This window comes from Protopterus annectens, chromosome 4.part1 (assembly GCF_019279795.1).
Source record: "Protopterus annectens isolate FY-2018-M chromosome 4.part1, PAN1.0, whole genome shotgun sequence".
Taxonomy (NCBI): Eukaryota; Metazoa; Chordata; order Ceratodontiformes; family Protopteridae; genus Protopterus; species Protopterus annectens.
In genome coordinates this window covers 956,269,967-956,289,081 of record NC_056734.1, presented here as the reverse complement: position 1 = coordinate 956,289,081, position 19,115 = coordinate 956,269,967, and positions in this window count along the sequence as shown.

The window sequence follows — 19,115 nt, the reverse complement described above, 5'->3', positions numbered from 1 at the left end:
GTCACTTTAAAGGGTACATGAGGAATTAGAAGCAAAAATTAAAGTGTGATGGTTCCTTTCTGAAACGGTGTGTCTGAATAAAGGAACCAGAAGGGGATTTCCTCTTTACCTTTGTTGTTTGCATTATATTTAGTGCCACGGACAATGAAAATAAGGGACTCAGAAATTCAAGGATAGAATTAGTGTGGTAATCAAAAAAAGTTGGCTTTATTTGCAAACAATATTATTTTATACCTGATAAAACCTGAAAAGGACATCTCTGTGTTGTGCAACATTCTGAGACAGTTTTTTTTTTTTTTGGGGGGGGGGGTATAAAATTAATGCAGACAAAACAAAGGCTACAGCTGTAAACTATGTACCCACACATGAATTGGTTCAGCTCTACCCATATTTGTGGAGACAAAATAAAATGAAGTATTTAGGAGGTCGGGTTAAAAAAATTCTGTTATGGTAGCTAATGATATGTAGGAAGAGATTAAACAAAAAAAATACAAAAAACTGAGAAATTGGAAGCTATTTTTTAATGATATGGACAGGAAGATACAACTGGGCAAATATTTTTAGTCCCTTTAGTTTTATATACAGGACAGACATATTTTTACTTACCAGAGGATTTGTTGACAGTGATTAATAAAGAGTTGAATGATTTTATTTCAGAGGCGAAGAGGGAACGCTTCATGTAGGATATGTCAATCCTTCCAGTAGAACAAGGTGGTTTAGGATTACATGATTTGAATGGATATTTTAGAGCTACACAGTTAAGGCTCATACACAAAGCATAAGCAAAAAAGCAATAATTCAAAGTGGAAAGGGATGATGATATAGCTTATAAATAAGGAAATAGTGTGATTTTGGAGTCAGATCCTTAAGTAGAATAACAACAGCTATATAAAATATTATGTTCATAAAGTAGCAGAAAGTATTCTAAGAACTTAGCCAACATGAGAATGGAGAAAGGAGAGTCTGCTGATAAGAATGAATGGAATTAGGGGTACAGAGAATAGGCAAGAGGGATCTGGAATTTACAGGAGAAAAACTGCCAAAGGAATAAAAGTATCGAAAGCAAATTTCCCATTTAGTTTATGATGTTTTTGATGCTAGCCATGTATTAAGAGTAATACTTTATTTCTTGAATTGTATAATTCTCTGTGTGTGTTCTAACTGTTATGTAATGGAGTTTTTCTTCTCGGGTCTCTGCTGAAAAAGGGCATGCTGCCCAGCCAGACTAACCCGGTTAACAAATGTCAAATAAATAAATAGAAAGGGAAAGGTAATAGAATGGGAAGAGGCCAAGAAGACATTTCAATTGCTACAGACTGCTTTCTCTATCAGGAACTAATATCAGAGTATAGGCAAAGAGAAAAAATACGTGAATCCTAAATGAAAGACCTGCCTGCTCTGGCAGAGAGTTAGCTGAATCTATTACAGAAGCTGCTGTTATAAGGGGATAATTAGTTATGCATATAAAATACTGCACAATAACTACAGGAATCAAACAATAACTACAGGAACCAATCAGAGGTGCTTAGAAAAGATAAGGAAAAGAGAAAGAACTGATAAGCAATTCACAAGCAAACAAAGGGAGGACATATGTATGTTTCACAAATATGCAGCAAAGTCTAGAAGAGTTGGGATTTTTGCTTCCATGTGTCTTCATAGGTATTTTTTTTTTTTACCTCAAGCAAACTCCAAACAATTTTGCTTCAGGTAGATGGCAAATGTTGGTGGTATGATGAGGAAGAAAAAGATAATGCTCTGGAAGACATAATGAGTTAGCAAACTTTAAAAATTCTCTACAGAGGACTCTATCAGATATATTGGGTGAACAAATGGGTGTAACTAAGGAAAATATTTTTTGAGCTGGGATACAGAATCCAAATTGCCAAGACATAGTAAGGTCTTGTTTAATTCTAGTGGCTGCCAAAAAAGCAACTACAAAAAATGGAACTCAAAGTCTAAACCAACTGTACCTGAAGTACTAGTGAACATTGTAACAGAGATAAAATAACAGGAAGTTAGCTAGCAGCCAATACATCCCCTGGATTAAATTTTGATGTTTCCTTAAAACCTGTTCTAATAAAAATACAACACACTAAGTTAAAGTAACATAGGTAATGTATTTGCGTATATATGTGTGCATCTAAATATAAGTACACAAAAGTAAGCAAATATATGTATGTATGAATTTTATCTAATTTTACTTGTTTATGTTTTAAAATTATAAGTAATGTAATTATTTTAATGTATTAGTCACATGACCATGGATGCGGTTCATGTGATGTGTTGGGCGTGTATTTAATGTCTGATTTTAATGTACCTGTGTCTATCATTGAGAAAGGGTCTTGTACCTGAAAGCTTTGTGTTTGATAAAGGTGTGTTTTTTACCTCAACTTTTTCGTTGTGCTTTGTACCTTTGACTTTGCAGCAGTATATACTTGGTGTTCCTTTAGTACTGTATTGTCAAATTTTACAGTCTCAATGTTTATTCATCTGTTATGCATTTCCTTAATGCATATAAAAAATATATATATGGTAGAATGGTTTTATTTATCTCAGTAGCAAATCCTCTCCCTTGCCTTTATGATTTACAGTGAATCACTTAGCTTCTTAGGCAACAAAAAGTAGAAATGCTTGTTGCCAAAGCTGCCTATGACATGGAAAATAACCAGAGATCCTGTACGGGAATTAGAGATATTTTAGAAATGTTTTGAAAATTTGTATAAAGCGTAGGAATGTAGCAATCAAGAAAAAGTACACATGCAAATGTTTATGGAGGATTTAAGTATAGCAAGGTCAGAGGTAGATGAGGTTCAACAATTAACAATTAAGATAGGAGGAGATGAGATACAAATGGTGAAATATAATCAAGATGCAGGAAAGTCTCCAGGAATAGATGGTATTCCTTTGGAAGTTTAGAAGCTAGGAGGGAAGTTTTTTAAAAGGAAAGGAAGCACCAACATCTTGGAAAAAAACTGTGGTGGCTATAATACATAAAAATGGAAAAGACCAACAGACCCAGGATATTCTCGACAGAGTGGTGAGAGGCTCTGGCCGTCATTTTATATTTTTATAAGATTGTGGGTCCCCCAAAATAATTTGTGTATTACAAATAACTGGGAACCATATGAGCTCCAACTTGGGCCCCATCATGCTGGCAGCAAGACTGTAAGTAGTCACTGGCCAGTGAACAGAGTATAATAGAGTATTTCATAATCGGTCTGTTTAGAATTGATCAAGGGGGTTGAGGGTGTTAGTACTGCTCAATGACATTACATTTTCTCATGTTTGTATTGTTGCATTATAAATCCTCATTGTTCAATGACATTGCATTTTGCTCATGTTAGTACTGCTGCCTTCAAGAATTTTGCTGCTCAATGACATTGCATTTTTCTCATATCTGTATTGTTGTATTATAACTCTTTTATTGTTTAATGACATTACATTTTTTCTTTCCCGTGTTTGTGTTGCTGCATTATAAAGCTTTAATACTCATTGATATTGCCTTCTTTGTGCATGTTTGAATGTCAAGACCTTTTCCTATTGAGTTCTGGGTAAGAGGGTAAATGTATGTTTTCATTGCATGCATATCTCACTTTGCCTTATTGCTAACTGGTGTACTGATGAAATCATTTGTTTGTGGTTGTGCTATTGCCTTTTAAACTAGATGTGTCACTTAGAATAAAATCTGTCATTCTTACCACCTTGGTGTGTTGGGCCTATAGGGGTGTCACCAGAGTCAGGTGGGAAGGAACCCATATCTACTTCAGCTACACCTGCAGGGTGTGCTCTCTCTCTCTCTCTCTCTGTATATATATATATATATATATATATATATATATATATATATATATATATATATATATATATATAATGGTTAAAAGAACGGCAAAGGTGTTGCCAAAATTGATAGATATGAATCAATGTGATTTTATAGACGGAATAATAACAGACAATATTAACAGAACACTGATGATCCAGAGAGAAGCAGAATGTAAGAAAATGCAACTGATTTTGGTGGGTCTTGATGCAGAGAAAGCATCTGACAGAGTAAACTGCAGTTTTACAAACAGTGCAATGGAAGCCTTTGCATCTCTTTATACAATAATAAGGTCACTTTAAAGGGTACATGAGGAATTAGAAGCAAAAATTAAAGTGTGATGGTTCCTTTCTGAAACGGTGTGTCTGAATAAAGGAACCAGAAGGGGATTTCCTCTTTACCTTTGTTGTTTGCATTATATTTAGTGCCACGGACAATGAAAATAAGGGACTCAGAAATTCAAGGATAGAATTAGTGTGGTAATCAAAAAAAGTTGGCTTTATTTGCAAACAATATTATTTTATACCTGATAAAACCTGAAAAGGACATCTCTGTGTTGTGCAACATTCTGAGACAGTTTTTTTTTTTGGGGGGGGGGGTATAAAATTAATGCAGACAAAACAAAGGCTACAGCTGTAAACTATGTACCCACACATGAATTGGTTCAGCTCTACCCATATTTGTGGAGACAAAATAAAATGAAGTATTTAGGAGGTCGGGTTAAAAAAATTCTGTTATGGTAGCTAATGATATGTAGGAAGAGATTAAACAAAAAAAATACAAAAAACTGAGAAATTGGAAGCTATTTTTTAATGATATGGACAGGAAGATACAACTGGGCAAATATTTTTAGTCCCTTTAGTTTTATATACAGGACAGACATATTTTTACTTACCAGAGGATTTGTTGACAGTGATTAATAAAGAGTTGAATGATTTTATTTCAGAGGCGAAGAGGAACGCTTCATGTAGGATATGTCAATCCTTCCAGTAGAACAAGGTGGTTTAGGATTACATGATTTGAATGGATATTTTAGAGCTACACAGTTAAGGCTCATACACAAAGCATAAGCAAAAAAGCAATAATTCAAAGTGGAAAGGGATGATGATATAGCTTATAAATAAGGAAATAGTGTGATTTTGGAGTCAGATCCTTAAGTAGAATAACAACAGCTATATAAAATATTATGTTCATAAAGTAGCAGAAAGTATTCTAAGAACTTAGCCAACATGAGAATGGAGAAAGGAGAGTCTGCTGATAAGAATGAATGGAATTAGGGGTACAGAGAATAGGCAAGAGGGATCTGGAATTTACAGGAGAAAAACTGCCAAAGGAATAAAAGTATCGAAAGCAAATTTCCCATTTAGTTTATGATGTTTTTGATGCTAGCCATGTATTAAGAGTAATACTTTATTTCTTGAATTGTATAATTCTCTGTGTGTGTTCTAACTGTTATGTAATGGAGTTTTTCTTCTCGGGTCTCTGCTGAAAAAGGGCATGCTGCCCAGCCAGACTAACCCGGTTAACAAATGTCAAATAAATAAATAGAAAGGGAAAGGTAATAGAATGGGAAGAGGCCAAGAAGACATTTCAATTGCTACAGACTGCCTTCTCTATCAGGAACTAATATCAGAGTATAGGCAAAGAGAAAAAATACGTGAATCCTAAATGAAAGACCTGCCTGCTCTGGCAGAGAGTTAGCTGAATCTATTACAGAAGCTGCTGTTATAAGGGGATAATTAGTTATGCATATAAAATACTGCACAATAACTACAGGAATCAAACAATAACTACAGGAACCAATCAGAGGTGCTTAGAAAAGATAAGGAAAAGAGAAAGAATTGATAAGCAATTCACAAGCAAACAAAGGGAGGACATATGTATGTTTCACAAATATGCAGCAAAGTCTAGAAGAGTTGGGATTTTTGCTTCCATGTGTCTTCATAGGTATTTTTTTTTTTACCTCAAGCAAACTCCAAACAATTTTGCTTCAGGTAGATGGCAAATGTTGGTGGTATGATGAGGAAGAAAAAGATAATGCTCTGGAAGACATAATGAGTTAGCAAACTTTAAAAATTCTCTACAGAGGACTCTATCAGATATATTGGGTGAACAAATGGGTGTAACTAAGGAAAATATTTTTTGAGCTGGAATACAGAATCCAAATTGCCAAGACATAGTAAGGTCTTGTTTAATTCTAGTGGCTGCCAAAAAAGCAACTACAAAAAAATGGAACTCAAAGTCTAAACCAACTGTACCTGAAGTACTAGTGAACATTGTAACAGAGATAAAATAACAGGAAGTAGGATCTTTAGCAAAGGGTAGGAGCAAACTACATAGAAAAAAAAAATGGAAACTGTGAGAAAATGCATGCAAAAAAATTTCTGGAAGAGGTGTGAGGTTTAAGGAAATGCAAGAATTGAGCAATGTATGCAGTTAGATTGATGATAATTATATAAAAATATGTATGTGATGTAAAATATTTGTAACTGTAAACATGTTTACATGGTTTGTTTTCTTTTATATAAATGTATGTTTGCCTGTAAATTAAGTAATAATTTAATAAAGGTGGTAAAAAAAGATAAGAGTTATTAAAGTTCAATGAGACAGCTAAATTTGACACCTATCCACTGCAAAAGTCAGATTTCCTCAGAGACAGCCTACGCAAAGCAAGTTTTTTGACCATCATAGATTAAACCAAGGGGCGTTGGCAGATTCTCCACACCTCAAAAGCCAAAGTGAAGACAACATTCTCCATTATTCATTATTAAAGGTCTTTAATACTTTTCTTTATACTGTTTTTACCCTTTTGTTTTCACAAAGTTCCTATCACTTTTCAAAGACTCATGGAACCTCATAGTAGATACTTATCAGGTACCTTGATGACATAGTAATTTATTCAGAGGATTGTGTGTCACACTTAGTCAAAGCACAAACTGGAGTTTTTTAAGACAGGCAAGAATTATGACTAGTGTTGATGAAAGCAAGTTTTTTTTTTGCAGTTGCCAGATAAATAGGGTATATAAAATACAAACACGCATACATACATACATACATACATACATACATACATACATACACATGTTTCAGCCACAGGCAATAATGCCCAGCTAGCTGCCAAGATAACAAAACAGTCATTCTCATCATAACTGTCCAAGTTTTTCTTTTAAATATTTAAACTAGTGCATGCTTTAATATAATTTGGTAGTCTATTCCATAAATCAGTTGCTCTCTCAGAAAACCAGCTAGTATATTTCGCATTCCTATTTATTTTCCTGCATAGGTTGTCTGATGATTCTTTACTACTTTTTGATAAACCCAAGCATTCCAAGAGGTAGTTTCCCCTAGATGCCCTATGCAATTAAATAAGGCCTCCTTTAAGAGGGGTGATTAGACCCAAATCAGACAAAACAGAAGCTGTCAAAAACTGACCTATACCCTGTACTGAATTACAAGTGAGGTACTTTTAGTCCTAACTATAGAAATATGTACCCAGCTTTACTACCATAGGCTGTCCTGTGATAGACCTTACGAATGTAAGGCATACATACTATATGACTAAATGAGTGATCACAAATTTTCAGCAGTTATATATGACCAAAATGTACTTAATGTGGGTATTGCAATATTGTATTGGGTGATGTCATAGATCTCAACCTCTTAAGAGGCCAATGTGGAACACAAACCTTAACAATGTGTGACAAATGGTCAAAATGTGGAACACCCTATTTTTGCACAGTGTGAAACGTGCCATTGCCATGGATCATGGTAGAGACTTGCATTTCACATTCACCACTTTAGATGTGTTCTACCCCTGTCCTACTGCCAGGTCTGGGCCTGGCAAAGGTGCCTAAAAAGGTACTTAAAAGCAGGACCATCTACTTTGACAAAAATGTGTCATTTAAGACATCATATCTTGGAACAGTTAAGACCAAAATAATGCAAGATATCATATCTTTAACCATGAAAAATAAAAACACACTAAGCAGAAGCACACATACATATCCCAACATTTGTAAGCCCTCACATTCATGCCAGTATCACTACAGCGTTGTGTACTTTGAAACCGATTTTTTGCCATTAGCGTGCTATTTGGATTTTAAGGTAGGGTCCCTACCTTAAAATCCAAATAGCACGCTAATGGCAAAAAATCTGATCCAAAGTTCACAAAGGCTGTAGTGATACTGGCATGAATGTGCTTAGTTTCCAGTTGTGGAAACACTACTGAAAAAATGCCACTGAGTAAAGAAAGCAGAGCAGAGTGAAGGACAAAACCAGACTTGACAAAAATACTGCTATAAACCTAAGGCATTGACAAGAGAATTCAAAATAAAAATGTTTCTGAATTAGAAGTTAGAATTAAAAAATTAGAACTTAATTATAAAATTGCCCATTTTCTAACGTCAACCAGCAGCACAATACTGTCACTTCAGTGTTTTCCTTGAGCAGTTCAGCATCTTGCCATTATGAAAAGACACTAAAGTTACACTAAAGTTAAACACAAACTCAAGCAAGAATGACAATAAAAGTAGATTATATTAAAGCTATAGTACTTGTTAGACAGTGGAACTCAATGCTTAAGTGTTCTAACCTTAATGGACATCTATCTTTGTTATATTTTTGTTTGATCTGTTTAATTACACAGTTTATTAATAGTCCACAACATTAGCAATCCATATTAATACATTTCAAACATGTCAGAAGTTGCTTTGCTTGGGATTACAAGAGTTATTATGCTAAGGATAAACTGAGATGGATGTGGCATGCACTTTTCAGGAGAAGATATAAATTACATCACCAGAACTGTTACTTTAAGGATTTGGTTCTTATTATGGTGTCCAAACTCCTGGAGATCCCAGTTCTGAATTTATTTTGTGTGGGTGTTCCAATGTGTAGTCCAACTTACCAGTTCAGAAATGTAGTTTTCATTTAGGCATTACTTTGCTAGAAGTAACACAATTAAAATCATGAAGTAAATTGTCTGTCACTAGTAAATATTATTTCTACCACAGCAGGGGTGGGAATGAAATATCAAAATCTTGATACAAGTTCAGGAAAAGCCATGAAATACCTGAACAGCAAGTATCTTTCCAAATACTTTTCTCCACTGAGCTAGAAAATGCACGTGATTTTCGAGTTTAAGAAAATGTGTCTTAAAGTGACTATCTTATCTCTGTCACAGCAAAATGGTTACTACATGTCTGTCTCTAGTGAGAATAATTTGTCAGGACTTTGCTTTATACCAACTGTAATACTAGGTCCAGAGGTACACCTTAGCATCTTGAAAATTCAATGAGGAATTATCCAGTTCAAAATACAGACTGCAAAAGTAATCTCCAAACCCATGAAACAACTACATGTACTTTAAGTGATGCATACAAACTTAAGAAGGCAACATAAGTGCAAAGCATCCCATAGTTATAACTCGTTGTCTATATGTTACAATATTAGAGGATCACGCATGCAGATATAGCGCAGTGTTGCAGCTCATCACCACCTGAAAACACTTCTAACTTGAACACAGGATACCAGATTTTGGTTTGAACAATACATCCCTGATCCCATGTAGATGACACTAATCTAGAGTATTATTTCCTAAATAAAGCTATCGGCAGATCACTGCTTCCTGGAAGCCTTTTTCAAGCCATTATTTTGGTGCGAAAAGGCTTCCTGAAACGTGATTGGCCTATGCATTGGTTTGTGTGCCGCGATGCTGATTGGCAGTAATTGCGGTACACAAACCAATCAGAATGTGTGTAGCAGAGCCACTGCTGTTCAATGCGGAACAGAAGAACAGTGGCTTCACTCATCGTTAAATGCAGAGCATGCCGCATAATCTGGAGCACTTGGATGCTCAGGGTGATGTGACTGAGCTAAAACCTATCCAGATAAGATGGACTACAGCATCAGGGAAGACTTTGGGCCAATCAAAAAGTAGTCTGTGCTAAGAACCAGCCTTACATCCATGAGCTGGTTTTGCTTATTCTAATACTAGAAGCATAGTTTTCTGTCTCCCTCTGCAGTTCCATGGTCTAGTGCACCGTTCACCTCTAATTTGAGGGCCAAAAATAAAAAATAAAAAATAAATGAAAACTTTTTCCACACAAAAGGTGGGCTCTGGTTGCAAATGCAATATCAGCATTTATTTTGGAATGCCGGTACTGCATTATAACACAGCAAGCACTCTGAAGTGCTTCGACCATGCCCCACTTCTACACTACTACATGATCAATATTTGTGACTGCACCCCCTGACACCTTGCATGCTTCACCCATTCCTAGCTACACCTCTGACTAATGCAGTTGAGTTCAAGTTAGGATCTGTGATATTTCAAGAAACAGGTGATGAGGAACAATGGTCTGTTACTAAGCAATACATTGAGTAAGACTGACACTAAGTACTCTGTCACAGAGTGGGAATTTCTTATTATTAAGTAGGCACTTACTTTGATACAATATTAATTATTGGGAGACAGTTTCATCCAGATAGCTGGCCGTGCACACCTGCAATGGCTACACAAAGGGATGTCATCACCAAATCATAAATGTAACATAAGAAACAAATACCCTCAGCAACCTCACAAAAACATAACACTGACAGCATTCACAATGAAACATACATTCAAGAATCACAGTGTCTCAAGCCAAAAGGCCAACCTCTACACAATCCAATATCCTGGTTATAGGCGACTCAATTGTGAGACATACACCATTTTACCTTCTCCAACAATGATGCCGCAATACAAACAAAATATTATTGACTTTAACAACTGGCTTAGTTTCTGGTGTCATTTAAAGGGTATTCAATAAATATCAGCATGGGACGAGATGGCAGACGGCCCTAACTGATTTGAAAGAGATGGCCTGTACCTATCCCCCAAGGCTTTGTATGTCAGCAAAGATCTTGTCCACCCAATAGTGCCTTACCCCCAAAGTACCTTTTTTAGGCAACATCAATCTTTAAAAATCTTCCATAGAACAAAACAGAATTGGGATAACATGAATGTATTGCTACTTAGTGCTAGAAGCCTTAGCAAAAATTCCATTCATAAGTTCATAAGCTAAGTAAAGTGTTCAAGCCTTAAAAAGAGTGCTATCTCAGTAGTTGTTGGATCAAACACCACAGCCACAGTCCAATCATTGCAAGGCATTTTAAATTGTAATGGACTATTCACACCTCTAATATATTTAGGCAATTTATTGGATGATTTTGCCATCCTGTGTGTTACACAACAATATCTATTCTTTTTATTACATAACTGTAAACATAACTTTAAGGTATCATATTTGAAAATCTTTGGATTATTATTTACTTCGAAATCTAATAAAGAAAAGAATCATTAAACATTGATAAATTAATTGTAGATGGTTAGATGTGTGTGCTAAATGCTGCGTGTCTTGGAAAAATATAAAGTCTAGTTAGTCCACATAAACTTTGCAGACTATTAACCTTTTAAACTGGGTGCAATAACTATTAAAATAACTGCCTATATAACAGACGACCCGTACAATACTGTCAGTTTGCAGAGTTTAATGTCTTCAGGTTTCTTTTCAGTACAACATGAATGATGTTCTTCATGAAACAGCTATAACAGATCTCCCAAAAATCAGATTACATCTCACATATGATACATTCATATGAAAGCAGTCATTTGGGAACTTTTAAAGTCATTACTTTGGTATTTACAGAGTCTTTCATGCAGTCTGTTAATAAGCTCCTTTGTGTTCTTGTTTCAAGGTGAATTACATGACAGTTCAGTAAGCTGTTCTTTTTTCAAACTTGGTCCGTATCTTTAAACCTTGAAGCTGTTCCAGACACTGAACATTCAGCTTGTTTCAAGCTGTATCAGACTTTATGTTACATTGCATGAATGAATGCTACTTATTTATTTGACTTTTTCCATGTTTCTTAGCTAAGAACAGTTTAACGCTTTAATATATGTATGCTAGCAAACAGAAATACATGCATCTAACTGACTATATTTATTCCATACATATTGCTCTTAGTATTGAACAACAATATATTCTTGTGTGGTAAAGATTATTATTTACAGCACTGGGGAGTGGTCATGGGAAATCCCTGCACTAATTCCTATGCCAGTTTTGTACTCAGTAAGTGGGAGGAAGAATATATGTCTTCTCCAACAATGCTTTTTTGAATGATCTGATTTTTTATCGTCATTTTGTAGATGATGTTTTTATTTTATGTGGTGGTTCACAGAGGAATCTGGAACAGTTTGTTATGTATTTGAATAACACTACTGACTTTTTTCTTTTCAGTATGGTTTGTTCCAACTTTGATATAACTTTTTTGGATGTGCATGTAGAAATTGACAGGGCTGGTGTCCTGAATACTTCTTTACATCGCAAACCCTGCTGGAAGAATAATTTGTTGGTCAATGAAAGCATGCATCCTAGATATACATATCCCAATATAGTGAAGGGACAATATACCAGGATGTCTAGGCTATGCACACAGGAATTGAGTTTCCTAGATGCTATGAGTAACATGACAGAATGCTTTTTACAAAGAGGGTATGATAATTGTCTAGTGGAAACACAGAGAAAAATTGTGTAGGATGGTAGGCACACCAAAAAATGTAAACCTTATTTTTCTAGACAAATAGCTGATACTGATTCTAGGTTGGTCCCTGGTCATAGGAATTTTAGTCAACATTAACTCAGATTTGGTATAAAGTATACCAGTGATATACATCCTATATGTGATGTAATACATAAAAATTGGAATTTTCTAATTTCTAATTTCCAAAGCCCTTGTAGATGATCGTCCCATCTTCCAATTTAAAAATGCTATGAATTTGAAAAGATAGCTATGTGCCAAACCCCATAGAACTAAACATACACAGTCTGTGAGGCTTAGTACGTTCCCTTGTAGGAACTGCTGTATCTGTACATATATTTCTAGAGTACAGATTTTTGAACACCCTAGATTTAGTTTTATGTTTTCCCACACCATTTACACTGATTGCAGGACACAAAATGTAGTCTATTTAGCCACCTGCAATAAAGTAAATAAACTTCCAAGTTTTTATGTGGGAAAGACCAATAAGATGCTAAGACCAATAAGATGATCAAAGAGAGGGTAATAAGACATCTGTAAGATATAAGAAGAAAAGATGTGAAAAATGCTTTAGCTAAACATGTAATAGAGCATGGTGGCCATTCCTTTTCCTTTAGGGTATTCCAATGTATATTTGAGAAAGCTAGGGTGGGGACATAGTAAACTATACTGAAAATGTAGAATTGTCATGGATTTTAAAACTACAGGCAGACTGTTATCTAGGCTTAAATTGTTCTGCCTCTGAAACTCTGCTGAAGTGTGATCTGCAATACTAATCAGTTGCTAGGTATCTAATGATGGTTATGCTTTGATTGGATGTTACTTTTTATGCTTAATTGTTTGAGCTACTATAAATATGTATTGAAAATTACTGTTTTTAGATCTGATGAAGCTTCTGTTGGGAAACGCGAAAGTTCTTTTCTTCTTTTTATATTAAATTTTACATTTTTTATGACCGTGGTGTTCCTGCTACTTTTATTTGCATGTTTCCTGTTCCATTTACTATATACTGTACAGCATACGCTTGCTTGTACAGATTGTTTTTGCATTTTTACATACATGGCAGTAATGTACACTCAGTTCAGTTTACAAACTTGAAACATTAAAATGTATTTTGGGTATTTTTGTTTTACTTCCATACATGTTTATGGTACTTTAATTACTCAATTACAATAAAGACATGGTTGTCTTTTAACAATTACTGAATTATTGATACAGACCAATATGATTTTTCTTGTACCTTTATTTTAGTCCTTTTTACAGTACTGTTTACACAGTCAATGTAAAACTGAAAACTGTTTTTCCCCCCTGTAGTATACAGCATTGTATTGTAGTACTGTTTATTTACTTTATGCTGTGAGAATTAAATGTATGCCTGCTCTCTGGCTGTTACCCAGATTGCGGCACTTTGGTTTAACATATTTGCTTTATTACGTTACCAACAATTTGTGGACCATTGTCTGATTTGATCATTTTTAGCCATGCCCAAAAACAGAAAATATATTTTTATAGAGCTCTTCCTGTTGCCTATGCTGTCATTGATTTTTTTTTTTTTTGCTACTTGGCAAGGGACCTGCATAATTTATTTTAACTCATACCATGGTATATTTACTAGCTGTACTTGGTGTAACTGAGATTTTTTACCCTCTTTTACTTTTAGAATTTACCTGCAAACAGATTATTAATGACATATATGCACAATTGTGATGTTTTATTACAATTACCAAATAGGATTTTTGTAGACTCTCTTGCTTTTTGCTTAACGCTGCATGTGAATACTTCTTGTGTTTGACCTGGTAATTTTAGTACCAGTAAATTTTATTTCATATAACATTCCTTGTAACAACCCATTTCAGCCTTTAAAGATCCAAGCTTACATAAAACAAAATCGCTTACTTTTTTTTCTTTTTGCACATTCCAGACTCTGTAGTACATCTCCTAACCCCGTCAGCACTTACTTTTATCTTTAGTAATTTGCTAATATGGTTGCAACTTGATATTAGAATGCAGTTGTAAAACACTTAGAACTATAATAAATATTTGTAATTTGCCTAACTATGCATAAATTTTAAACTTGGGTTTTATTTGTAGTATTATGTCCTCAGTACAACCTTATATTACTAACATTGCCTTTGAATGCTGTTTTTGCTGGAGTCTCAGCTATTTTTGATGCTATTATACAATTATTGACCTAACTAACACATGCTTAAAACAGATATATTTACATTATTTGCATTTGCTGTTGTCTGCCTTTTGCTTTTGTGCATTTTAAACAGATGTACTTTAGGTGAAGAGAAATATATATTTATTATAATATATATTATAATAGATCTACTTAATTTTTGTTTCCCAAAATACACAGCATTACACTTTCTCTCACTAAATGAGAGACTACCTGTACTAACCCACTTACCTAAGCATAGAAATACTTATTATTAGTGAAATCATCTTCATTATTAGCAATAAAAAAACAATTTTACAATCATCAATGTACGTAACCAATCAGCAATGATCATCATTTGGAATAGGGGCAAAAGTGATATTAAACAACAAAGGCCAGCACACAGATCCCTAAGGAACACCTGATTTCACTAGTGTTGGATATGTTTATTTTTCCTTGAGTCATTACACTCTCATTCTGCCGTTGAGCCAACAATTTATGCACCTGCATAATACTGTTTAACCCTATATTGTTCCAGTACCAAATCAGTTATATGTAACAACAGTTATTCAAAAGCTTTGGTTAAATCCAGAGTACACCTGTGCTAATTCCCATCTCCATAGCCCTAGAGATGAAATCATAAAAGATAAATGAGTGTAGAATTTTTTAAAAAAATATGATGAAAAATATCAAGCAATGCAAGATTGTTTTCTTTAAGTATAATCTCACTAATAAAGCTCTCTCTTAATAGCCAATAATTATGTACTACCATCTTATCTCCAGATTTAAAAACTGAATTGACTAATAATTCCCTCAAAAAACCTTGTGCACATTCATTATAGATAACATAACTAAATGTTCTAGTAAATATATTTACTAAATAATATTTTATATTACCTAAAAAAATTCCAGTAATACAATCTGGTTCACTAGACATATCAGATTTAATTTTATTTATGGTTCTTAGTAATTTCTCTTCAGTAATATTAGCACGTCTTACAATCAGTTCTTTGTTCCACAAATTAAGTATAATCACTTGGGTCAGTGCCAATACCAGTAAAATAGTCATTAAATGTATTAGCTATCAATTCATGACCACTAGTAGTTGACTCGCCTACAACAATAGTATTAATATGATCTGTTTCATTCGTGAAGGAATTAATGTGTGTGTATATATATATATATATATATATATATATATATATATATATAGATTGAGAGAGAGTGTTTGTGTGATTATTTGCCAATAATTTTCATAATTTATTTTTCATATCTTCTACTTAAAGATAGTTCCTTACTTTTCAACGTTAACTTCTTTTTAATAAAATTATTGGGAAATTTATGGTAAACACAAGATGCCCTATTTTTTCTATTATATAATCTGTTCAAATTATAATTCCACTATAACAGGAATTTATTTTTGGAATTTACTGTTCTATAGCAAGTTGTCCCAGCTACACTGCTATACAAGAAACACATCACTCCTTACTGCACTGTCCTGGATACCTGGTTCAAAACCATTGAGAGTACCCCTTCAGTGCAAGGTCTTAATACTTATCATGCATTCAGGCTCACCTCACTAGACATTAAAGACAATGGTGTCTTTATATTTGTAAAGCAAAAAAACTCCAAACTCATAGATAACAATCTGGAACTCCTTCATGCGCATCTTGCCATTAACAAAACCTCTTATCACATCATAGCCAACTATAGGACCCCTTCTATGGCCTCTATGGCCCATACCTCCTCCCTGACCAGTACAGAGTCCCTGTACATTTAGCCAAACACAATTCTCCTAAGCATCTCCTCTTCAACTACCCCTCCATCAACTGGGAGAGATATTCATTCTTTAACCTGTATGTCCAGACAATTCTAGATTTCATAAATACAGACTCACTGGACCAGCTTGTTTGTACCCCATCTAGCAGCAACAAAATCTTGGACTTGATTCTCACCAGTTTGGAACAACTCTGTTCAATACCAGTTGTAACTTGACCCCTAGCCATATCAGACCATTGATCCTTCACTTTCACTTTAATAATTTAGTAATCTGAGTTTATACTAAATGTAATCTACTAAAACTAAGCAATGACTTAGCTAAATTTAAACTTGATGTCCCTTCTGTATATGCAGAATCCTTAAATGTCAAATTCTGTTTACATGTAATTAGTAGCACAGATGCATTTGTCCCACTCCAAGGTAAAAACAATGCTAAATTTGAAAATAAACCCATATAGTGTAATACAATATATAAACAAGCTCTAGAATAAAACCAAAAGCTTATTGCACATAAAAATAAATGTAGCTCTCTAAATGCAATAAATGTTCTTGCTAAACTTAACAGGGAACTCCAGATTCTGACTAAATTAGTCTAATCTAGATATGCAGTAAAAAATAGCCACTCAGGCAAACAACAACCACAAATCCTTCTTTAACTATGTTAGAAACTTCAGAAACAATACCCAGCATTGCACAAAGCTAATAGTACATGGTATGACATTCTCAGACCTGGAGGACATAGTCTATCTACTAGCAGATACATTTTGCTGTGATGTAACACCCTTCCCACACCCCACATTCCCAATTCACATACCAGCATCCACACACACACACACACACAAATCTCCAAACTATAAGGCCTCAAAGAACTATCCAAGGCAAAGAACACTGTTTCTGTAGTGCCAGATAACATAGCAGGATGCCTACTGGCCAGCCAGAAACAGGATCTAATTTAACAGCATTGGATGAGATGAATGGAGAACAGCAACTGTCATCACCTTGCACAAAGGTGGGACATCAACAAATCAGGGAAATTATACACCCATAGGTCTGACCAGCCTCATCTATAAGGCTAGGAAAAGGATCATTATGAAATTAATAAGTAGTGATATAGGAAAACCTACAAAATCTTTACACAAACCACTTTGGTTTTGTCAAGGGTAGATCCTGCCTACTTAGCCTGGTTTATTGAAGCAATAAATAAGAGAAAATCTGTATGACACCATCTCTAGACCTTACAAAGGAAATGAACACCATCCAACACTCAAGTATAGTTGATTTACTCACCTAGCTAAAAATAAATCCATACCTAGCTCACTGGATGGCAAACTGGATCACTAATAGAATCCAGGAAGTTATGATTGGTGGCTCTAAAACACAAACCAATAGCAGTGTACAAGAGGGTTATGTCCTATTGTCACTCTAGTTTGGCATTTACTTCTTGGAGGTCAAAGCTAATGTTAAGGGTTTACACCTGACCATGTTTTCAGATGACTGTACACTTGTAAACATCATAAACTCTCCAGAAGATGCTAAAATCCTCCAAGAAGTCTTTCTCAAATGAAAAGTTGGTGTCAAAAACATGTCCCGAAAGTAAACTCCAAAAGATGTATAATGGCTTCAGGCGCCCAGGTAGCAAGATATTTCCTGTGGTACATTTGGCTGGGGACACATGGCTGAAGTGACATTCAGCTGCAGAGAAATATGGCTGTTTGCAAATTCCCTGTGGGCAAAGAGAAGCACACAATGCCATGCTTACAGCTTTACTAACCAAATGCATGGCGGCAGAAGAAGTAATAAGTGCTGTGCTCAGTGTACAGCACATGCTTATGTAACTGCAACATGTAGAAGTGTGCTACAGCATGGAGGAAATCCTGCCTGCTTCTGTAGTCACATTAATGCTCCAGTACACATTTTAGGTAATGCTCCTTAGACACTGTGAAGGGGAAGTAGTCCACACACACTGATTATAAATGCACTGCCCATTGTGCACTGCATTTTTACTGACACATGCCCTCTGGCCAGGCTGCTGCTGATGCCTGCCATATTGCCTGCTGTCTCATGTTCTCTTGGGGGCCATGGACACTGTTTTCCCCCTGTGCATTTGGTTCTTAAACCTGTGGACATGGCAGTATGTGCTTCTCTTTGCCCACAGGGAATTTGCAAACAGTCATATTTCTCTGCAGCTGAATGTCACTTCAGCCATGTGTTCCCCAGTCAAATGTACCACAGGGAAATGTCTCACTGCCTAGGTGCTGAACCCATTACAAACATGTCTAAAAAATGCCTTGTGATTGTCTTTGGCTTTGGTAGATATTTTAGCCTAAAAACTTGGCTTTGGTGGATTTTATTAATGTCCTGAGTTATTTGTTTATTTCAGTGATAAGGATTGTAACATTCTGGGAAATACTCTTCTTACTTTTGGTCAAAATTTTTTTTTTTATTATAAAGCTTGTTGTTATTATGATTCCACCATGTGGGTTTGTTCCTGTAGTTTGCCCTGCACTTGTTCCTATGGTATACCTTCATATAAGTGGAAATCAAAATTACGACCATGCTGTTGTGCGACTCTAAAGTGCGAAATTTAAACTTTGACAGTCACCGTAGTTCGAAAATCAGCATATCGAAAAGCAGATTCGCTGATTTTTGAACGAAAACTTCAAATACACATCGTAATGCAGGGGGGCAAGCCCCGCTGCACACCCCCATTACTTTTATATACTAACTCTGAGATCGTATTAGAGTGGGGAAAGGGTTCATGTCCCAATCCCCACTATA